This window comes from Spinacia oleracea, chromosome 2, assembly GCF_020520425.1.
Source record: "Spinacia oleracea cultivar Varoflay chromosome 2, BTI_SOV_V1, whole genome shotgun sequence".
NCBI lineage: Eukaryota > Viridiplantae > Streptophyta > Magnoliopsida > Caryophyllales > Amaranthaceae > Spinacia > Spinacia oleracea.
Window position 1 is genome coordinate 29,936,267 of NC_079488.1, and position 25,173 is coordinate 29,961,439.

The following is a 25,173-nucleotide window of genomic DNA, read 5'->3' on the forward strand; positions in this document are numbered from 1 at the left end:
AACGATGATGCTGAAGATATCTACCTATCTCAAGTCTCGGGCCAGAACTTCTTCACTGAAACTTGGCCCGGGTATGCTCTCGTTGGCACCACCCCTCAGGAGCCCGAGGTCGACAACCTCACCCGATCCGGAAGAATATATTAACCGGATATTCACCCACCTCCTATGGACGACATCCCGGTTTGGCAAACTCCTGAGAATGGACGGCACGCCACCGTCGCGGAAGTCATTGAAAATCCTCTCCTGAAACAAATAAAAAGAACCAAGGCTGAGATTACCATCTGGGATCTTATGTGTACTTCGAAGGAACATCGCGAAAAGCTTATTCGCTCACTTTACCTCATCTCAGTACCTACAGACATCACACCTGACTCATTGGTTAGCCATGTCACGAGAGATGCCGGAGAAAAGGCCATAGTTTTCACTGATAAAGACTTACCCAAAGAGGGGGGTGCTCACAATAAAGCCCTTTACCTAGTGGTTGGATGCAAAGGACAAAACATCCCCCTAGCGCTCGTAGATAATGGTTCGGCGGTTAATGTCTGCCCATTGCGAACCGCCCATTGCTTGGGGCTAGGAAACGATGACTTCCAAACCTCCACGCACGGGGTACGAGCTTATGATAACTCCCTAAGGCCTGTATTGGGAAAAATCAACCTTACCATACAAACCGGGCCTGTGGCACGCACCACGGAGTTTCAAATAATCGACATCAAGCCCACTTTCAACCTCCTCTTGGGGCGACCTTGGCTCCATGACTTAGGAGGTGTGGCTTGTACCTTGCACCAAATGGTTAAACTTAACCATAACGGGGTAATACTAGAAATCCGCGCCCCTCCTCTCGATGTCAGTTGTACTATGGTGGAACGGCCGAAACTGCAAACGACCTTTATGGGTTTCAAATGGAAGAAACAATCCAGTTCATCAAAGATTATGATCCAGCATTCCTAGACCCGCATGCATCCCGAGTCATCCCTAGAATGCTGTTAGCTCAAGGCTATTTTCCAGGAACCCCATTGGGCATAAGGAAGAAGGAATGCACATTTCATCCTTTTCCCGACAAATCTACTCCCTTTGGCTTAGGTTATGAACCAACGGAGGAAGATATTGCTGACCACCTATCTAGGCTACGCCTTAACATAACCAAACAAACCACCCTCCTTCCCCCATATCAAAGGACCCTTAACGGGATGTTCGTTCGGGAAGGAGAAGAACACCCATGCTGTGATTTCCCTGAACCCTTCGTTCAGGATGGCTTGCTAAAACCCGGATTTGAAATTTTCCATGACTGCCACACCTTGGATGAGGCACCCCACCTCACCAAGACTAAAACAGCTGAAATATTGGACAACCAGGCTCTATGGACATTGTTTAACGAATCGAGGCCTATGGAGGACGAGATTGTGATGACTACCCTAGCTTTACAAGATGAAGGTTTCGATCCAACCCGGTTAATCTCTCCTGCATCAACACTAGACGAGGTCGAGAACGGATGGGTGAAGACATATCAGTGGGTCAACGCAAAAGGAATGGAATTCAAGATGAGTACCGGTGAAGGACCGAAGTTTTATGAGACTAAACCCCAGGCTTGAGCCACATAGAGCACCATTAGTAAAAAGCGCCTAGTAGTTCTTTAGATTGATAGAAAAAAATAATAGAGACTTTAGATGGTCCTAAAGCCCTTTAGAATAAGGGTCAGTTTTATTTCAGTGTGTTTTCCTTACTTTCCGAATCAATAAAGGCGTAATATTTCTCCTAAAAAATTTTATTCTAACACTAAATAAACACCAAATGTACTTGCAAACTACAAAAATAAAGAAGCGGCCCACTCTAGGCCCAACAAACAAAGCCCACTCGGTTTTGAAATAGTGCCATGGGAACCAATTCCCGAAACCCACAAAATAAACCACACTATCCCATTCATGTCCCCAAAACCTAAAAAGCCAACCAGTGTCATCATAAGAGCCAATCCATGCAACCCAAAATCAAAGGAAAACAAAAATTTAAAAACAATGCAAATGTTACCAAAAAAAACAGATTCATAAAACATAGATTCCATCATACCCTTCACTAACAACCCACCTCCAAAGCCTACACAAAGATCTTCATAAATTCCGCACCCTAACTCCATTTTCAAAACTGTTTTGAGTCACCATTAGAAAAAATTAATCTGGACAAAAATGCGTTTCACGCTAACAATCAAAAGAGCCTCCAAAATAGCCTCAAAATTAACTTTAAATACGAAGCAAAATATCAAGGCAAAAAAAAGAAATAGAAATAAACGCAAGAACATGTGAAGCAAAACGTCAAAAATTGACCGCCCAAGTTATTTTCAGCGCCCAGGGCTGGGTGCCGAAATTTCTGACGCCCCAGCCTGGGCGTTGAAACTCTCTGCCTGCCAAAAGTTTTCTTTTTGAAAGTGCTCGTCATTTTATCCGCACACAACGGAAAAATAACGAACACTTGGGGGGTACAGTACGTATCCAAATAGGTTAACCAAGAATATAGCTATACAAATTAGTCGAATTTCACGCAACCTATGGCAAAAAAAATGGCAGATGAAAATAATGACAAATACTTCACTCATTTGACCGATTAAGTAATATGTTTCCACTTCAGGACATATCTACCGAAATCCGGCATACTAGAACTTATTCTAAAGCTAGAACTACGCGCGACCTGATTCTGACAAGATACGTAGGCAATCCTTACCAAGGATTCGGTCCAAATAAAAAGTATATTCTTTCCAAAAAAAGTGTTAGACATATAAAATACATAAAAAAAGAGGAGAAACAAAAATAAATGAAAACTAAAAATACGCCTTTATTAAAATATAATAAGAAGGAAAACAGAGTGCTAAAAATAAAAACAAACACAACTGAAATAAATAAAGGGCACCTACACCCTAGCAAGAACTACACTACTCTAGTTCTTCCGGATCATCAAATAAAGTCTTGTAGAGAGCAATGTTCGCAGGATCCACCCCCACAGTCTTCTGCGCTGCCCCAATATCAATCTCCATAAGAACCGGCTCCTGGACACTAACTTCCAAAGATATCAAGGCTTCAGAAACATTCTCAATTATAGCCCGCTCAGCCTCGAAGGCACAGGCAATGGTGGGAGAAGTACATTATTCCGGCGACGATCTCCGCGAGAGCTTGCATTTCTTTTAACAACAGCAGGCCCCTTCATGTTAGGCATCTTTTTAGGCCTGAAACTGGAACGGGGAGGAACTTCCTTTCGCTTTCGATCAGGACGAGCTTTCGCAGTCTTAAAACTATAGGTACGAGGTTTGGCAAAATCAGGACCCTCATACTTAACACGAATACGAGGTATCAAAAGCTCAGCCGGCTCCCCATTACGAGCCTCGGTCCTCACATCTTTGTCATCGGAGCTTATCCACAACTTGTAATTTTCAGAAAGACCCACAAAGCCATTTGTAGCCACGGCCCAACGCGGAAGACCATCATAATACTTGGCCCACGCTAGGACCCGTGTTTGTGCAAAGGCCGCTACCTTAGGTGGTACTGTATCAGAAAAGGGGATAGTCTGCCTTAAACCATATTGACGCATGACTCGGTAAGGGAAAATATAAATGGGACGAGATAGCCCCAACAAAGAAACATAAACCGATACATCAGAACCCCCTGTCATAGTAGGCAAACCCCACCATGGTACCACCCACTTAATAGAACAAATGCCATAAATAAAAAAGGAGGTCCATTCGGCCTCGTCCTGGCCTTGGTGCAAGTATTTTCGGTTACCCAAAGCTATAGGGCGATAATTTTTAGGATCGGCAGGAGCTTCCAAAAGTCTAAGCCGTTCCGCAAGCCAAATCTGCAAAAACAGGTACGATCGAATCAAAAGAATGAAAAGAAAGAAAAAACGGTTCCTGGGGCGTAGTTTCAACGCCCAAGACCAGGCGCCGAATATTCCAGCGCCCAGCACTGGGCGCTGAAACTCAGCCCCAGGCAGAAAGAAATATATGCAAAAAAAACATACATGTGCGCAAGGAAAAGATCGATTACCTGCAGCAATAGGGGGCTCCCCTTAAAATATTCAGATTTGGCGCCCTTCTTCAGTTCATCCGCACTCAGCAAAGTCTCAGCAACAACCAACGGCATAATAGAATAGCAACTTTCCATCTGGCTAATCAAAGGGATCAACCTTATGTCACCGAACTCACCATTATTATTCGACAGCAAGTAATGATTCAACAAGCAAAATACAAGGGCTCGAATGTTCAATTTTTGTTCGGTCATATTCTTACTAGGCCTAAAATGATGTTTTACAAGTTTTGCCAAGTTAACCTTATCGTCTACAACAATTTCAGCAAACATGTTATCATCTAGCCCTAGGAAAGCCCTTATGGTTGTTTTACCCTCTTCAATAGTGCCAGGGGTAACAGGAGTAGCATTAGTAGGATAACCAAGGATCGCAGCAAATTCATCAGGCAAAGGACATATTTCATTGCCCCGAAAGGCAAAAATATGATGATCGGAGTCCCAAAAGCTTAGGGCAGCATGCAGAAAATTATAATCAATATAATTTGTTGTAAGCCTAAAAGTGCCTCTAAGTGGTATTCTTTTAACAAAGCTTTTTCTGTGGGAGTAAGGGCCCGTAGCCAACGGCTAACAATTCGTTGGAGTGAGAAAGTAGGGATCGACATTGCAAAAGCAGTAAATAATTAGAGCACAGCAAAAGGAGAGAAAGGATTTGAGAGTGGTGGAAAATAAGGACGTATCTAGCCCCTATATATAGCTGAACGCACCCAATAACATCCTGATCCCATTCGGAAACGTGTTAGGAAATCCGAAAATCAAATATTACCAGGAAAGGACTTTCAGCGCCCACGCCTGGGCGCCGACATGTTTAAACGCCTGAACTTGGGCGCTGAAAATGCAGCCCAAGGCCCAGATTTCACAAAGCACGGAACAGGAAAGGACTTAAGACCGTGTTGCTAAACACGAGGCCCTATTGCAAGTAGGATCAAGCCCAAAGCACCTTTAGCTCCCAAATAAGCAAAGAATAATAATAACATTGAAACTTGGTCGAAACTTAGACTCGTCTCAGAAAATACTTATGTACACTTTCAAAAAAGGCAAGTTAAATATCCTGGTCATTCTTCGAAACACCAAAAAAATGTGTCGTGAAGTCATTGGTTTTCCAAATAAAAAATGTTTGTCTGTCAAAGGGTTAATCCGGGCCAAGCTAAAACCGGATGTCGCCTGAAAACTAAAGTCGCACTCCACGACTTCGCTCAAGTAGCACACTACTATAGAAGGTCGCTCGCACATACGAGCATGACCCCAAACATGATTACAAGATGCGAAAAACAACCGACGAGCGCCAGTGCTTGGGGGCTCGCGAAAAAATAGACTCCAACGAGGAGCGTGCGATCAAAATCACATTCCCAGACTGCGCCATACACCATATCATGTTTGGATATCTCAAAAAAAAAATATTGTTAAACAAAAATATACACAGTGTGGACCCACTTATAGGACACATCTAATCAGGAAATATTACGACCCACCAACAGGTTGTAATCACAAAGCCCTTCTACATAGGCAAAATAAGAAATTCAAAATGGGCTCGCCCACCCTCAGCGGGCGGGGTCTGCGTCACTAGCCGCGCAGGTCCTCAGTTTTCGAAAGAAATAAAATCTTCAAATTTAAAATAGGCTCGCCATCTTCAGCCGGCGGGGTCTACGGCGCAAACCAAGTAGGTCCTTATTTTCAAAAAAGCAAAATAAATTTCAAAACAGATTCGTCCACTTCTATCGGACGGGGCGTCCACCCTCAGCGGACAGGCTCGCCCACCTTCAGCCGGCGGGGTCTACATCACAAACCGCGTAGGTCCTTATTTTCAAAACATCAAAACAGATTCGTCCACTTCTATCGGACGGGGCGTCCACCCTCAGCGGACAGGCTCGCCCACCTTCAGCCGGCGGGGTCTGCATCACTAACCACGCAGGTCCTTAGTCGCTGCAGCGATAACCTTTTTCGGTTTTCCCTTTTTCCAAAAATTAAAGGATTGGTTTTCCGTTTTTCTAAAAAAGAACGATGTGCTGGATTTTCCTTCGTTTGACGTCCTATAAAAACAAGGGGGTTTTCTCGTTTAGCTAGCCCTGAAAATGAGAATCTTTAAAAACGTTTTACCTCGTGATTGGGCTTGGCCAGGCCCAATTACACTTTACAGCTTTAATTTCGAAAACATCTGTAGCTACTCCCAATGACAAAGTGAGGGAGTTTCTACGCACCTTTAGATCCTTCCAATGACAAAGTGAGGAAGTTTCTATACTATCAGTTGACAAATCCCAATGACACGTGAGGGATATGTCGACACTTCAAGTGATGACCCTTAAGTCAAATGTTATCACTCGGGGGCTCGTGAGACCCTCGCAAAACAGGTCACATACACCATGGCTTGTGTGACGCACTCCGTCTAATACTTTGACCATCGTCTTACTCCAAGACTCTGTCAAAGTGGGGGCTAACTGTAGACGCCTACTTTTGTCCCCGTTCCCGCAAGGGAAAGGTTCGATGATGAAAGCATAAAAACTCCACTTGACAACGCATCTCCTATAAAATAAACGAATCTCGATTCCTCATTTCATTTCACCCGAAACCTGCTATTTATGGAAACCTGCTAAAAATAGTAACTGCCGTAAAAGGTAGCTTCTAAAAGTGGCAAATCATAAAAGATAGAAACCTGTCAGAATTAGGTGTTGCATTCTAACATAAATCCTAAATGAGATAGAAAACCGCGAGAGTCCTATTCCTAATAGGATTCGGAAATAAGAGTTACGTATTAATTAAAATCCTAACGAGCCTAGAGTTCGTAACGGGCCCAGACGCATTCCGTCATAAAATTGATACGCGCTAAAAGACTCGAATTAATCTCAAACTCTACGGATTTCAGGAATCCGAATCTGACTAAAGAAAACAGCCCAGACCCTATTTTCAACGCCTGGCTCTAGGCGCCGAAATCTTCGGCGCCCAGGCCTGGGCGCTGAAAATACCTGGGTACGTGTTTTTTCCTAATTTTTTGTGGATTAGAACTCTGCAAATCTATCTTTCCACGAACTCTTCCCTATAAATAGGCCCCTAAATTCGACGTGAAAGGACAACAACACACAATTATATTCTGAGTATTGACTCCAACCCTTAGCCTAAGCCTCTCGCTGCTAAACTGTTCACGCGTTCTGTCGCAATCGATCCATAAATCGAACAGAACGTATCCTGTCCCATAATTGAGATTCGTTAAATAAAAAGGAGAAATAGCAAAGTCAAAGTGGTTAGTTTTCTGAGAACCGTGACGCACCTCTCAAGGGTGCGTCGTAATGTGTCCCTTTTCGATGATTTAGCTGCTTTCCTCGCCCTTTTTATGAACTGTTAAACTACCCTAATCTGATTGTTCTATCACGCCTAACAAATATAATATTTTTGGGAAATCGGATTATCATGCTAGGTCCCTTAATGCTATTTAAATCAGAAAATCACGATCGAATTAGTATTATATGTTGCATATTGCTAAAATCAACTCAGATTAGTTTAATAGTTAACGCATGTCCCTTCAATTATTTATGCTGAGCTAGTAAGGATATCCTGCCTCTGGAGTTATCGACGAGCGAAGTACTCCTCTCGGTAGTTACAATCCCCCGAACCTCCAATCTCTACCTTGCGGGTGTATATTGAGAGATCCCCACACCAGGGATCACAAGGGAACCTACGGCCGTCGTGGTCAAACATAATTGCACTCCCTTTATGTCACGATAACCGGGTTTTGTCAGTTTTTCTCATTATCGTTAAAAACTGAATGGCGACTCCTATATTACTAGTCAATTGGGTGTATACTCACAGGAAATCCAATTACACTTGATTGAATAAAAAGAATCGTCACACCCACGAGGGACGAGGTCACGCATTAGCCTCGCGCTTTTTCGACCCCCTCACAGCGTCCATGAAGCTCATCATGGCATGCCCTGCCGTTGAATCAACGAGTCGATCTATCTTTGGTAATGGAAAACTGTCTTTGGGGAAGGCCTTGTTTAAATCTGTGTAATCGACGCACATCCTTCACGTCCCATTGGGCTTGGGTACAAGAACCACATTGGCTACCCAATCTGGGTACTAACATGGGCGTATGAAGCCTGCGTCCATTAGTTTTTGTACTTCGGCGGAAGCAGCTAGATTTCTTGCCTCACCATGATTTCTTTTCTTCTGTCGTACTAGTTTCATGGCACTATCTACATTCAATTTGTGCACGGCTACTGCTGGATCAATGCCGGGCATCTCTTCTACTGTGAAGGCAAATATTTCCTTATATTCTCTTAGCAGCTGTACCAGTGCAGCTGCCATGGGGTCGTCAGGCGGGATTGCAATGGGAACAGTTCGAGATGGATCCATCAGGTCCAAGACTATATCATAGTGTGCTCCTACTGGCTCAAGACGTCTGTCCGCACTATGGGCCATAGGTGTTTCTTTGAGTTTTCGCTTTCCTTTTAGTGGTTTCAACTGTTCGCTCCTCTTCGAAGAGGCTCCCCAGGCTGCCGGTTCTAACGTAGATAGATAGCAATCTCTGGCCAATTGTTGGCCGGTTTCCGTAGAGGGCTCCGATGCGACCATCACTTCCTACAAATTTAACTAGCAGTAAATGGGGGACAATCACTGCTTTTAGGTCATTGAGTGCTGGGCGGCCAAGTATGATATTGAAGGAGGTGAGGCTTGCTATAATTGTAAATCGGACGGCACCTTCTTTAGTCACTGGAGAGGTGCCAATGGAGATGGGAAGCAAGATGGAGCCAATAGGACGGATGATACTTCCCCAGAAGCCTACAAGAGGGTTGTACACTTTTGTTATCATTCTTGGATCATGCTTTAATTTCTGCAGGCATTGCAAGCTAATTATGTCTGACGAACTCCCCGTGTCTACCAGCACTCTCTTGACCTTGAGATTGGCCACCTTAATTTCCAGGACCAAGGGATCATCATCATATGGTGCCGCCGTCTTGCGGTAATCATCTTTAGAGATTTCTACGGGAGGTAGATCCATTTGCTTAGGGCAGAGACGAGGTAAACTTGATTGTCGTCCGTCTCTAGATGGTGCTCCTGACGCAATCCCTCCTGATATCACTGCTACAAATCCTTCGTCTGAATAGCCATTGCTGTTGTCAGAGGTGGGGGAGGCGTCTGACACCGTGAGATTGACGTCTGACACCTTGCTCTTTCCCTCAGTGGCGTTATTTGTATCTGATAGACAGAGATACTGACGTAGGTGTCCTTTAGCCGCGTAACCATCCAGTATCCTTCTCAACATCCGACATCATTGGGTGTCATGCCCCTCTTCTTTGTTAAAGATACAGAACGGAACCCTCTTCTTTGTTTGGGAGACCGTTGTTCGATTCCTAGATTCCTTCCCTCATCCAAGAGGATAACTTCAAGAGCCGTGTTGTATATGAACAGGTTTTCTGCTGACGGCTTTTTTCGTTTTCTCTTTACTTCATTTCCCCGACCAATTTCTTTCCGCGCGAGGTTCACGTGCCGTCTTCTAGAAGTCATTGTGGGGGGCCTCTGTGTAAGGTGACAATCCTGAGACTTGCAAACTGTCCATCGAGATGGTGGACGTCCTTCTTTTACATGCTGAATTTCTTCCCTCAGGAGCCGTCTTTTTCCGGGTAGGCCGCAGTCATCTGTTACCTGCTCCAACACTTTGCAGCTTCCTTGCACTGGGTTGGCTTTGCTGAAGGATATGGTGATCTCTTCTTGGAGGACATGCTGAAATCCTTCTTGCCACTCGTCCCTGACGTTCTGATGGAGACCATTCAACAGATACTGCAGGGACCTCGCGGAAGCTGGATGACTAACTGAGGCGTCACAATTCTTGCTGATCTTGCCCTTGACAGGAGACTGCGCTTCGTTGATAGTAGACCGCGCTCCCTCCATACTTTCTTCGAATTGATGTTCAACCATGATACTATACCTCCCCACAAACGACGCCAAATATTGTGGGATCTTTTACGGTGATGACGTGTCACGCGTTCCTCGGAGGTATAAAGTGTGAGCTGGCACGAATCTCTGGCTACCTGCAAACCAAGAATATTCCCGTAGGAATATTCCCTCCGATGCCTAAGTAAGTATAGGCTAGAGAGAGAAGTAATTGTAGAGAGAAGGCAGAGAGAAAAGTTTAAGGTAGGTGGGAATAAATTGATTGCCCTTCTTACCTTGGGATCTGAGCTATTTATAGAAATAGTGTTTCTTGGGAGGTTATCCCTCAACCCTAGCTGCAAGGTGCGTTTGCTTATTGGGAAGTAAGGACACATGTCCTTTGGTCTATTTAGCAAATGGACCCTTTTGTAAGTTGGGCCTGGCCACCAACAAAGGTGGGCCTTTTATTAAGCCATTGCTCTTGTATATGTAGGCATGGGTCATCTTCCGATCTTTGGACTCGTAAATCGCCAGAGATGGGCTGCCCTCACTATTCAGCCCATGAGCCTTATAAGGAGATATTTAGGCCCACATCAGTTAGTATATTATATATTGTTGGTTTCATCTTAATATATACTAGATTATATGTCGTGCACGCACGGATGTTCTAAAATTATTATTTGATTATATTTTTTTTATAAAATATGTATTCCCTTAAAGCTAATGAATAATTAATAAATATTGAACATATTCATTTAATCAGTTATTGTTTCTGCCGGAGAAACTGTAAATATAATATATTGGGAATTAGCTTAACCGATGACGTATTTGACCGTGATCTCCTTACAACAAACCACCCGTGATATCGTTTTTAGAACAGTCCCTGAATATGTCCGAGGAACCTTCGTATGATACTTAAAATTAGATAAGTGATTGTTAAGTGAGAAGAACTAGAGAGAGAGTAACTGATTTGCTTTTTTAGGTAATGATCAGATAGCCTTTTTTAATGATTACAGCAGAGTATTTATATGATTACACGGGGGTAATTATGTAATTACGTCTATTTCTAATGAACAGTTGTCCTTGAATAAGGAGACCTCAGGGGCTTTTTAGTCTTTTATATCGGATTGGGCTGGCCATGTATGCGGGCCAAAACAATTAGCCCCACGCTCGACATAGGAGATGACGTCTTCGGTATGTCGTGTGTTGAGCGGATTTCATACGGGGTAGGCCTTGTTTTTCTCCTTTGTTTATATCAACGTCAAGGAACCACCCCTCTCTTGTAGTTGAGGAGCGCTCCTTGTATTTCGTCATTGAAGTTGCAACAGGTGGTCGACCGTGGGACTTCTCTCTGTCCAGTCGAGGAGCGTTTGTTGTATGGGGATACAAACCACCCCTCATTTCTCTCCTCAATTGGGTTATGTGGACGTTTGAGAAGGTTCTTTGTCGCCCGAGTAGGAATTTATAGTTCACAAAGTAAGAATTCACGGTCGAAGAACCCACCTCTAAAGGTCGAGGAACCCACCTCATGGCTTAGGGACCTCCAATGGTCGAGGAACCCACTTCTAATGGTCGAGGAACCCATCTCATCGATTAGGGACCTCCAATGGTCGAGGAACCCCCCCCCCCCCCCCCCCCCGTCGAGGAGCTTCATATCCTCGGTCGAGGGAGTAATCATTGCTCCCGTGCTTAGCGCTTCAATGACAGTCCTCTATGGTCGAGGAACTTCATTGCTTTCGGGTGATCCGCGGTCTTTGGTCGAGGCACTTGTTGCCTCCTTATGCGTCAACGAAGGAATCGTTCGGTCGAGGATCTTGTTCGGGAAGTGACATTCGGCCTCCTATCTTCGGTCGAGGAAGGGTGCATTGTATATTTCAATGATAGCCCCTTTTGGTCGAGGAACTTCCTCGCCTATGGGCGCTCCTTGGCCCTCGGTTCCTCACGAGTTGGGTATTAACGGGTCTATGTGCCGGTCGAGGAACGCAGCGTTGGGTGTATTAGAGAGCCGGTCGAGCAACGCGTTGAGGAAGGGCCTGCTATTTGGCCGCGTCTCGTCGAGGAACATCCACTTCGATGTGGTTGCTGCCTTGGTCGAGAGGTCTACTTCACCATCTTTCGAGTAGTACCACGTCGAGGGATGTAATAATGGTGGGATACCTCGACTTGGTCGAGGGATTTAATGAGCCCCATTAATTAAACTCGAGTAAAGTCCCACCTCGATAAGAGGAAGGCGCCTTTGGATGAAGGTCTTTTAAATACTTTGAACGATATGCTCAAGTACGCCTTCGTGGAAGGTCTTTATGCACTTAATTTAGTTTTAAGTGTTCCCTTTTTGAGTTTAGGGCCCTGAGGAGGGGTAATGAGCCCTGCGAATCTCTGGAGGTAGGCCCAAACACGAAGGGGCAACATGTGTGACGATGGATTTAATCATCTTGGCGTGCGTGGTGTGGTAACACTTATGTCGACGAGTTAGTACGGACGAGTGACATCGTACATGAACATGTACGGTCGAGCGATTAGTGGCTCGCGGGCTCAAGTTGGAGAGCATGTTGGGCCTTTTAATGGATTCTTGCTTAACCCTAGCCTTTTCTTCCAGCCGCTGCCCCTTTAGTTGCCCTAACTCTTGGAGTTTTAGTATAAAAAAGGGGGGAGGTGCCTCTTTTTATTGCTCATTCATTCTTCTATCAATCCTCAAAAGATTATTGCAATAAGCTTTTATTTGCGTCGAGGGAGTCAGTCTGACGGTCTCGCCACCGATTCACCCTCATTGAAGGATTCCGTCGGCCCTTAATCCTCGATTGGCACGGTCGAGGAACCTGGGTATCCTCATCCGAGGAGTTAGTCGACGCATCATTCGGTTGCCCTCCGCCATTTATCGGTTCACCACTAGTCGGCCGTCGACGCATTTTGGATAGCCCCAAAGCAGTTATTCGCCGACGCTTGGAGGGGATGCCTTTTTGCTATATCGGTGTCATTGAGTGGTACCGTTGACAAGCTTAATCGGGGGTCGTCGGTCTTCTGTTTTGCCAGTAACAGCAGCTCGTTGGTGGAATTTCATTGGGAAAGGTGTTTGGCGGATCGTGTTCCTGGTTCTTTTGGTCGACGGAGGCACGCTTCAAGAGGTATGCCATTGCGTCTCCATCTAAGTGTAGTTTTGATTTTTTGTAAGTAAGGGTTCTTTCTCGGACCGAGTACCGTTGTACTATGAATAAACGGGGTATTCGGTCCGAGTTGGTAACCCCGCCTACCTCCCCCGAGAAATTTGACTTGTCTCGGGAAATAAAAGTGGAGGGGGTTGGACTTGGCAGCAACGACTTGTCCTTGATGTCAAGGTATATCTACCTCCTGTTACTGTTATACCGAGGTTCATTTCCATTGTCAGTTTCTCTGGGTTTCTTCTCTTTTTCTCATCCAACGACCTCCTTTTACCTCTTAAGGTCAGTCTCGACCGAGGGATTGCAGATCTCCGTGGATTGAATGTATCTCTGTGCCCGGACCATGGCTTGGGGTAGGGTAGATATTTGCTCGTCGGCCAAGACCCAACGAAATCGGCTTCTTGCCTTTAGCCCGGTCATGAGTGCGGTGAAGGCAACGAAATCTTGCAAGTTTGGTATGTTCAAGGACTCGTCATTGAATCTCTTGATGTATTCCTTGAGGCTCTCATTGTGTTGTTGTTAGACGGACATGAGATGCATACTGGTCTTCTTGTAAACCTGTCCGACATTGAATTGTGATTTGAATAGAGCTTCGAACATTGAGAATCTTGTGATGACACCGACCGATAGCCCAGAGAACAATGAGAGAGCCATCCCTTTGAGAGTGGCAGGGAAGAACCTACACCATGCCGCCTCATCTCCTGTCTGGACAGTCATTCGAGCCTTGTAGGCGTCCATGTGGTCATTCGGGACAGAGGTCCCGTCATATGGGTCGATAGAGGGCACCTTGACTTTGTTCGGGGTTGGTGCTTCAATGATCTGCCTGCTAAAAGGACTTAGGAAGCTGAGGTTTCCGAGCTGCACCTCATCACGAGGGGGGGTTGGTTCCCGTCTCCTAGTCCGAGGAGGTTCTCTCTCTGTCTGGGTGTTTCTATCCGCCCTTCTTCAAGATGTGATTGAGTGTTCTTCTTGACCCCGTTCTCGAGAGGATCCATGTCGAGATCTTGGAGGTTCCACTGGGGTGGGGGAGCGTCGAGGATGATCAAGGGACCTTCTCGAACTCTCATGTTCACTACTGGAAAAAGGCTTATTTACATCCCCGCATTTGCCACGCCATTCTGAACATGCGAAGCAAATAACAAATTTTAGCATAAAATTTAGTCATTTGCGTCGCAAATTTATAATTCTGCGTGGCAAATGACTCTAGGAGCACCCTAGAGTCATTTGCCACGCAGAATCATAAATCTGCGACGCAAATTACTCAATTAAGTGCATCGCAGATTTATAATTCTGCGTGGCAAATGACTCTAGGAGCATCCTAGAGTCATTTGCCACGCAGAATTATAAATCTGCGATGCACTGGTTGCAAAACGAATATTAATTCATTCGCAAAACGAATATTAATTCATTCTGACTTAGGTTATTGCTCGACAAATTAACACTGTGCCCTAGCTCCCTAACGAAACCACCACCAACACCAACACTAGCTGCTTTAATTTGTTCTCACCGGCGGCACTGCCGTCGTTGCTTCGCCACCTTCCATCGTTGCAGCGCCGGCGTTCCTTGGCTGATTCAAGTACTGCGCGCGAACAATTCACTGCTTCCCCTCACTGCTGCGCGCTTCACTGCTTCCCCTCACTGCTCCGTTTTTAGAGCCGCCGCCCACGCCGCCGCCCACGCCGCCACCCACTCAGCCGCCGTCGTTCATTGTCGTCTCTCCCCTCTTAGGTATTGAATAGTTATGATATTTATTGAATTTTAATTGTGTATTTTAATTTTAATTGTGGACATTATAATTGAATTTTAATTATGCATTATAATTGAATTTTAATGGTTGATATTATTTGTTGAATTTTAATTGGGTACATTTTAGGATTCAGGTTTTGTTGAATTTTAGTTGTAGGTTTTGTTGAATTTTAGTTGAATTATATTTTAATTGGGTGCATTTTAGGAAAACACCATCTTATGTTGCTTTTACTGGAAATCAGTGCTTTGTTGGTGATGCTGCCAAGAATCAAAGTGATAGAAACCCTGCAAACACCATCTTTGGTTTGTTTTTCTTACTCTTCTCCGACTTCAGCTTCATTTGAGATGCTATTGGTTTCCCAATTATGTTGGTTTTATAGTCTTCTGCCACAATGTCGTGAATCATGATCTTATAGTTTTGCACTGTTTGGTAGAAATACCTTCTCATTCACTCACACTACTAGCCTCTTGCCTTACAACATACATTAGAGTGAATGTGGTGGACAAACATAAGATGAATTGATGTTGTTGTTAAAAGAATCATGATATTAGTTGCCTCACATTACGAATACACGAATATTGTCTACTACGTTTTTCATTTGATTGTAACATGTCTCGTGAACTTGTACAAATTACTAATACATGAATGTTGTCTACAGTTTTTTACTTTTTAGCTAGTAATCGGCCTAATGAACTTGTATATATTTTTATCTCACAAAGTACCAGTTCTCCTTTTAGCTAGTATCAGTGTATCCACCTTCCTAAATAATCAGCCGTGCTCACTGACATTTAATCTGAATGTCATGGTTTCCAAACAGAGAAGAAAGCTATTCTTCCTTCTTCATTTGATAACTTATTCAAACTCTGATTAGGTTCTTACTCTACACTTTTGATTGTAAATAGGATATGAGGAAGAGAAATGGAAATACTTTTTAATTAGGAGAAACATACCCATTCTCATGCTTTTTCTTCCCCCCTTCCCTGTTTTCTTTTGAACCCCATGTGCAATAAGGATCTGATCTTGATGATCATATTGTGGAATAAGCCTATGTTTCTTTGTGTTATCTTATTCTTTGTGTTTGTTCATATCAACAAAATTACAGATGCAAAGAAGCTTCTAGGAAAGAGATTTAGTGATGTAACAGTTCTGATATGAGCTGTACAGATCAGTGCACAAAACTGATCAGAACTGATCAGAACTGTGCACTGATCTGCACAGAACTGATCTGAGCTGTGCAAATGAGTGCACAGAACTGATCAGAATTGACCAGTTCTGTGCACTGATCTGCACAGCTCAGATCAGTTTTGTGCAGATCATTGCACAGAACTGGTCAGTTCTGATCAGTTCTGTGCACTCATCTGCACAGCTCAGATCAGTTCTGTGCAGATCAGTGCACAGTTCTGATCAGTTTCGTGCAGATTTTCGCACCCCATTTCCCTTACGGTACACCGAAACAAGTTCAAAGTTGGGTTCGAAAACTTCATTTTTGCCTAAAAATGACTTAGAACGATCAAATTAGCCTTAAATGTGAAATAATAGATTGTAAAGAGCCTTAGAAAGTTATAAATATGCATATTAAAGGTGTAATAAGTTTGAAAACATTCCTTAGGTTCTATCGTTCAAAGTTGGGTTCGAAAACGTCATATTTGCCTAAAAATGTCCTAGAACGACCCAATTAGCCTTAAATGTGAAATATTAGATTGTAAAGAGCCTTAGAAAGTTGTAAATATGCATATGTAACGTGTAATAAGTTTGAAAACATTCCTTAGGTTCTTTAGTTCAAAGTTGGGTTCGAAAACTTCATTTTTGCCTAAAAATGACTTAGAACGACCAAATTAGCCTTAAATGTGAAATAATAGATTGTAAAGAGCCTTAGAAGGTTGTAAATATGCATATTAAAGGTGTAATAAGTTTGAAAACATTCCTTAGGTTCTTTAGTTCAAAGTTGGGTTCGAAAACGTCATATTTGCCTAAAAATGTCCTAGAACGACCCAATTAGCCTTAAATGTGAAATAATAGATTGTAAAGAGCCTTATAAAGTTGTAAATATGCATATTAAACGTGTAATAAGTTTGAAAACATTCCTTAGGTTCTATCGTTCAAAGTTGGGTTCGAAAACGTCATATTTGCCTAAAAATGTCCTAGAACGACCCAATTAGCCTTAAATGTGAAATAATAGATTGTAAAGAGCCTTAGAAAGTTGTAAATATGCATATGAAACGTGTAATAAGTTTGAAAACATTCCTTAGGTTCTTTAGTTCAAAGTTGGGTTCAAAAACGTCATATTTGCCTAAAAATGTCCTAGAACGACCCAATTAGCCTTAAATGTGAAATAATAGATTGTAAAGACCCTTAGAAAGTTGTAAATATGCATATTAAACGTGTAATAAGTTTGAAAACATTCCCTAGGTTCTTTAGTTCAAAGTTGGGTTGAAAACTTCATTTTTGCCTAAAAATGACTTAGAACGATCAAATTAGCCTTAAATGTGAAATAATAGATTGTAAAGAGCCTTAGAAAGTTGTAAATATGCATATTAAAGGTGTAATAAGTTTGAAAACATTCCTTAGGTTCTTTAGTTCAAAGTTGGGTTCGAAAACGTCATATTTGCCTAAAAATGTCCTAGAACGACCCAATTACCCTTAAATGTGAAATAATAGATTGTAAAGAGCCTTAGAAAGTTGTAAATATGCATATTAAAGGTGTAATAAGTTTGAAAAAATTCCTTAGGTTCTTTAGTTTAAAGTTGGGTTCAAAAACGTCATATTTGCCTAAAAATGTCCTAGAACGACCCAATTACCCTTAAATGTGAAATAATAGATTGTACAGAGCCTTAGAAAGTTGTAAATATGCATATTAAACGTGTAATAAGTTTGAAAACATTCCTTAGGTTCTTTAGTTCAAAGTTGGGTTCGAAAACTTCATTTTTGCCTAAAAATGACTTAGAACGACCAAATTAGCCTTAAATGTGAAATAATAGATTGTAAAGAGCCTTAGAAAGTTGTAAATATGCATATTAAAGGTGTAATAAGTTTGAAAACATTCCTTAGGTTCTTTAGTTCAAAGTTGGGTTCGAAAACGTCATATTTGCCTAAAAATGTCCTAGAACGACCCAATTAGCCTTAAATGTGAAATAATAGATTGTAAAGAGCCTTAGAAAGTTGTAAATATGCATATTAAAGGTGTAATAAGTTTGAAAACATTCCTTAGGTTCTTTAGTTAAAAGTTGGGTTCAAAAACGTCATATTTGCCTAAAAATGTCCTAGAACGACCCAATTAGCATTAAATGTGAAATAATTGATTGTAAAGACCCTTAGAAAGTTGTAAATATGCATATTAAACGTGTAATAAGTTTGAAAACATTCCTTAGGTTCTTTAGTTCAAAGTTGGGTTGAAAATTTCATTTTTGCCTAAAAATGACTAAGAACGATCAAATTAGCCTTAAATGTGAAATAATAGATTGTAAAGAGCCTTAGAAATTTGTAAATATGCATATTAAAGGTGTAATAAGTTTGAAAACATTCCTTAGGTTCTTTAGTTTAAAGTTGGGTTCAAAAACGTCATATTTGCCTAAAAATGTCCTAGAACGACCCAATTACCCTTAAATGTAAAATAATAGATTGTACAGAGCCTTAGAAAGTTGTAAATATGCATATTAAACGTGTAATAAGTTTGAAAACATTTCTTAGGTTCTTTAGTTCAAAGTTGGGTTCGAAAACTTCATTTTTGCCTAAAAATGACTTAGAACGACCAAATTAGCCTTAAATGTGAAATAATAGATTGTAAAGAGCCTTAGAAAGTTGTAAATATGCATATTAAAGGTGTAATAAGTTTGAAAACATTCCTTAGGTTCTTTAGTTCAAAGTTGGGTTCGAAAACGTCATATTTGCCTAAAAATGTCCTAGAACGACCCAATTAGCCTTAAATGTGAAATAATAGATTGTAAAGAGCCTTAGAAAGTTGTAAATATGCATATTAAACGTGTAATAAGTTTGAAATCATTCCTTAGGTTCTTTAGTTCAAAGTTGGGTTCGAAAACTTCATTTTTGCCTAAAAATGACTTAGAACGACCAAATTAGCCTTAAATGTCAAATAATAGATTGTAAAGAGCCTTAGAAAGTTGTAAATATGCATATTAAAGGTGTAATAAGTTTGAAAAAATTCCTTAGGTTCTTTAGTTTAAAGTTGGGTTCAAAAACGTCATATTTGCCTAAAAATGTCCTAGAACGACCCAATTACCCTTAAATGTGAAATAATGGATTGTACAGAGCCTTAGAAAGTTGTAAATATGCATATTAAACGTGTAATAAGTTTGAAAACATTCCTTAGGTTCTTTAGTTCAAAGTTGGGTTCGAAAACTTCATTTTTGCCTAAAAATGACTTAGAACGACCAAATTAGCCTTAAATGTGAAATAATAGATTGTAAAGAGCCTTAGAAAGTTGTAAATATGCATATTAAAGGTGTAATAAGTTTGAAAATATTCCTTAGGTTCTTTAGTTCAAAGTTGGGTTCGAAAACGTCATATTTGCCTAAAAATGTCCTAGAACGACCCAATTAGCCTTAAATGTGAAATAATAGATTGTAAAGAGCCTTAGAAAGTTGTAAATATGCATATTAAACGTGTAATAAGTTTGAAAACATTCCTTAGGTTCTTTAGTTCAAAGTTGGGTTCGAAAACTTCATTTTTGCCTAAAAATGACCTAGAACGACCCAATTAGCCTTAAATGTGAAATAATAGATTGTAAAGAGCCTTAGAAAGTTGTAAATATGCATATTAAAGGTGTAATAAGTTTGAAAACATTCCTTAGGTTCTTTAGTTCAAAGTTGGGTTCGAAAACGTCATATTTGCCTAAAAATGTCCTAAAACGACCCAATTAGCCTTAAATGTGAAATAATAGATTGTAAAGAGCCTTAGAAAGTTGTAAATATGCATATTAAACGTGTAATAAGTTTGAAAACATTCCTTAGGTTCTATCGTTCAAAGTTGGGTTCGAAAACTTCATTTTTGCCTAAATATGACCCAAGGAAACAAGTAAAGTAGTGATTTATAATTGCACTTACATGTAAAATATTCTTTGCATTTACATGTGTACGTAAACAAAGTATATATAATTGCATATTTTATCGAATGTGTAGTGCTTTTCGGAGTTACAAGAGATTAAGTGGACAATCTAAGGGAACTAAATTAACATGGATTCCAGCACAGGTATAATTAGTTTATTATTTATCTAAGAATCAAGTTTTTCAAAATTATAACATACAATGTGATAGAAATTTTACTTGTGTTATTTATTTTAATGCATGTAGTGTGCTCAACAACCGGGATCACTAGAATGTGGCTACCACGTCATGCGTTTTATGTACGACATAATAATGAATCATGGTAATAGTCAAGATCTTACTAAGGTATGTTCTCATAAACTACGTACTTTATATAATAAATTGAAGTACACAAAACTATTATATTGATCGATCGTTGATAAATTGAATTATTTACACTATTTTAGGATTTTTCAAGAACATTGCCTTATTCACCGGAGGAGATTAATGAGGTGAAAGGTTTTTGGGCAGATTACTTCATGAACAATGTCGACTTTTAGCTTAATTTGTAATATGAACTCGATCTCTGGCTAGATACCTTTGTTGTAGTAATTTTATGTTTGTTTTGTAACATGTTGGTTGATCTATGACGAATTTAATTGCCTTTTATTGAGAACGTTAATTACGTTGTAAACTATTGTGACAGGTATCATTTATATATGTATTCCCGGTATTGGGAAGCGTCTACTTTCAAAGACGATCATGTCGGAATTTCCAATAAAATATTAAAAAACCAATTTTAAAAAAAAACAAAAAATAAGTCATTTGCCACGCACGTTAGCTTAATGTGCGAGGCAAATGACTTAATTTTTTGGCGCTCAAATTGTCATTTGCGTCGCACATTAAGCTATTGTGCGTGGCAAATGACTTTTTTTTGGGCGCCTGAAAGTCATTTGCCACGCACTTTAAGCTAATGTGCGTGGCAAATGACTTTTCAACATGGTGCCTGAAAAGTCATTTGCCACGCACATTTGCTTAATGTGCGACGCAAATAAGGGTCATTTGCATCGCACTTTTGTGCGATGCAAATGACTTTTAGTCATTTGCATCGAGATCTTTTGCCACGCACAATGTGCGATGCAAATGTGCTTAAAAGTGCGATGCAAATGACCCTTTTTCCACTAGTGGTTGAGAGTGAGAAGAGACCCTCCCGGCATCTCCCTGTCTGATACGAGTTTAAAAACTCGTTGTGTAATTAAGGATAGTTGATTAACAAGCTAGACCTTTAGCTCGTTGATCGTGATTGCAAGACAAGACCTATTGACTCACAATCGGCTCTTTGAGTAGGAAACACGTCCAAAAACAAAGAAAAGGCAGAATTATAATCAATAATTCAAAGTAAACTGAAAACAAGTGTTTATTCTTCAAATTGGTTGTTTATTCCATTCAGCAAGCTGGCTATAAATAGCCTAAAACAGCAGCCAAAGAACGGCAGTTACAAAGCTTTAAACAGCCATTTAAAAGCCATTTAAGGGCCTTTAAATTCGGTGGTTACAAAGCAATGAGAGCCTCCCTAATGCAGTCACTAATTTGCAGTTACAAAGGGCTTAAAACCCTCCTTACAATCAACAACCTTTAAAGCTATTGAAATGACTGAATTTAAATGGGATTAAAACAATTTTCCCCTGAATTAAACAAAAGAAAATAACAATCAGACTTTAACCAACGAACCACCTGGATTAAACGGACCATCTTGATTAAGTGCAACGTACCACCTTGATTAAACGGACCATCAAACGAACTCATTCAATCCAAGTCACCATGCACACAAAATGAGCCATTGAACCTAAATCAAACGAACACATTCAATCCATGTTAGCATAAGACCGTCACCTTGACCATCAACTTCATCCATGACCGTATCATCCCCTCCCCCTTTAAAAGGAATTGACCTCAATTCAGCAAGGCCATCATCATCAAGATAGGGTGAGAGATCACCTACATTGAAAGTAGCATGGACACCATAATCTCCCGAAAGCTCGATCTTGTAAGCATTATCATTCACACGTGTAACCACCTTGTAAGGACCTTCTGCCCTAGGCATAAGCTTGTTTTTGCGTTTGCTTGGAAGACGCTCGTTCCTCAAATGAACCCAAACCAAATCACCTTCGTCAAACACCCGAGCCTTGCGATTCTTATTTGATTTCTGTTTATAAGAGGCATTGATAGCTTCAATAGGGTCACGAACATGTTGGTGCAGTTTCATCATAGACTTCAACTTGGCATCGGCATCTTTGTGAACCAACACATCTTTTGGCAATGGAATCAGATCCAATGGCAAGTAAGGATTAATCCCATATACCACTTCAAATGGAGAATGACCAGTAGCATAAGTAGGAGAACGATTATAAGCAAACTGAGCGTGAGAAAGCTTGACATCCCAATCCTTTTGCGTTTTACTTACCAACCCTCGCAACAACGTTTCCAAGGTTCGATTTGTAACCTCCGTTTGCCCAACAGTTTGAGGGTGATGTGAAGTGCTAAACAAAAACTTGGTTCCCACCTTTCTCCACAATGTGTTCCAAAAGTAACTCAAGAACTTGGAGTCACGATCAGAAACAATAGTTTTGGGAATTCCATGCAAACGAACAATCTCTTTATAATACAAATCAGCCACATTACAAGCATCATCCGTTTTGTGACAAGCAACGAAGTGATCCATCTTTGAAAATCTATCAACCACGACCATAATAGCATCCTTACCTCTTTGAGTACGAGGCAAAGCCACTATAAAATCCATAGAAATGTCTTCCCAATGACGAACTGGAACCGGCAAAGGTGAGTATAAACCGGGCTTGAAAGAACTCTTGGCCATATGACAAGTCACCCATTTATTCACAATGTTTGTTACATCGCGTAACATTTTAGTCTAAAAGAAATGCTCTCTCAAAATTTCCAAGGTCTTGGCTATGCCAAAGTGACCAGCCAATCCTCCACCATGAGCCTCACGAACTAGTAGCTCACGAATTGAGTGTTTAGGAATACAAAGACGATTGCCTTTGAAAAGAAACCCATCTTGCAACATATATTCTCGATAGGCACCAACTTCACATTTCTCAAATGCGACTCCAAAGTCACCATCATCACGATAATAGTCTTTCAAGGTCTCAAACCCCAATAGACGAACATCAAGTGTAACAAGCAAAGTATACCTTCGTGATAGTGCATCAGCTACCACATTGCTTTTACCATCTTTGTACTTCGAAGAAAAATGAAAGGATTGCAAGAACTCAACCTATTTAGCATGCCTTGGACTCAATTTTTGTTGCCCATTAATATACTTCAAAGATTCATGATCAGAATGCAAAACAAAGTGGCTAGAACGCAAATAATGACTCCAATGATCCAAGGCTCTAACAATATCATAGAACTCTTTATCATAAGTGCGATAATTCAAACAAGCACCCCTAACTTTTCCGAAAAATAAGCTATGGGACGCTTACCTTGGATCAAAACAGCACCAATTCCCACACCATTAGCATCACACTCGACCTCGAAAGGTTGAGAAAAATCTGGCAGCGCCAAAATAGGAGCAGCACACAAACGCTCTTTAATCACATCAAACGCCTTTTGAGCCTCCTCTCCCCATACAAAAGCACCTTTCTTCAAGCAACTACTAATAGGACTAGTAATGGTACTAAAATCACGAATAAAACGTCTATAAAATGAAGCAAGACCATGAAATGAACGCACCTCACTTATAGTTTTAGGACTAGGCCATGATTTGATAGCCTCGATCTTGGACTGATCCACAGACACTCCATCCTTCGAAACCACATAGCCCAAGAATACCACATTGTCAACAAGGAATGAACACTTCTCTAGCTTCCCATAGAGTTTTTGAGCTCTAAGGGTTTCAAAAACATCCCTCAAATGAATCAGATGCTCCTCTTCGTTCTTACTATACACCAAGATGTCATCAAGATATACCACAACGAATCTGCCCAAAAATGATTTAAGCACTTCGTTCATTAGCCTTATAAACGTACTAGGAGCATTAGTGAGACCAAATGGCATGACGGTCCATTCATACAAACCATGCTTTGTCTTGAAAGCCGTTTTCCACTCATCTCCTTCACGCATCCGAATCTGATGATAACCACTCCGTAAATCAATTTTTGAGAACAACTTCGAACCATGGAGTTCATCTAACATATCATCAAGTCTTGGAATTAGAAAACGATACTTGATGGTAATGTTATTCACAGCCCTACTATCAACACACATTCGCCATGTCCCATCTTTCTTAGGCACAAGCAACACCGGAACAGCACATGGACTCAAACTTTCTCTCACATAGCCTCGATTCACAAGTTCATCAATTTTCTTTTGCAACTCCTTTGTTTCCTCCGGATTGCAACGATAGGCAGTCTTATTAGACAAAGAAGTTCCTGGAATAAGATCAATTTGATGTTCAATACCACGAATAGGAGGCAAACCTGGTGGTAATTCATCGGGAAATACATCTTTGAACTCCAACAGCAACTCGGCAATGGGACTGCCTTCTTTCCAATTTTGGCCTTCGATTGGACTCTCCTTAGCCACGAGAAAATATACCAACTCTCCATGATCTAGAGCTTGCTCAATTTCTCGTTCACTAACCAACATGGTGAGATTCGGCTTCTTTTTTGCTTCACACTCATGGATCGAACCGCTTGAGATGACATAGGCTTTAGCACAATTTTCTTGCCTTTGTATCTCAATTCATACTCGTTGCTTCTTCCTTTATGAACCACGTCCCTATCAAACTGCCAAGGACGACCCAACAAAATATGACAAGCATCCATAAGAATAACATCACAAAGAATCTCATCCACATACGAACCCGTAGTCAAACCAACCCTTACTGCTTCGACACTCACACTATTACCATCATCTAGACAATGGAGTGCGTATGACCTAGGATGGGCAGTAGTGATTAAGCCTAATTTTGACACCATTTCACTAGAAGCAACATTGGTACAACTCCCCCCATCAACAATCACACTACACCACTTATCCTTCACTAGACAATTAGTATGAAATAACTGATCTCGTTGGTCCAAATCAGTAGGTGAAATCTGAGTTTGTAGCGCTCTAAGAACCAGATTTGTGTCATAAATTGGAGCCTCATATCCCTCTTCCTCCACTTCATGATCACTCTCATCAAATACAAACACGTCCCCCAACCTCTTCTCCTCTTTAAACAACTCCTCACGGCACTCAACAGCTTCTCTCAAGGTCACTACCCGTTTATTTGGACA

At 41.2% G+C, this 25,173-nt stretch overlaps 1 long non-coding RNA gene and 1 pseudogene across 1 annotated transcript; both read left to right on the forward strand.

Moving 5' to 3' along the window:
* The window catches only part of LOC130467311 (AP2-like ethylene-responsive transcription factor At1g16060), a 71,609-nt pseudogene that overhangs the window by 14,568 nt on the left and 31,868 nt on the right, over positions 1–25,173 (forward strand).
* Positions 15,046–20,465, forward strand: LOC130467802 (uncharacterized). The gene is made up of 4 exons (XR_008927680.1): positions 15,046–15,133; positions 19,967–20,036; positions 20,138–20,236; positions 20,338–20,465. It is a non-coding gene; the product is annotated as an uncharacterized lncRNA (long non-coding RNA).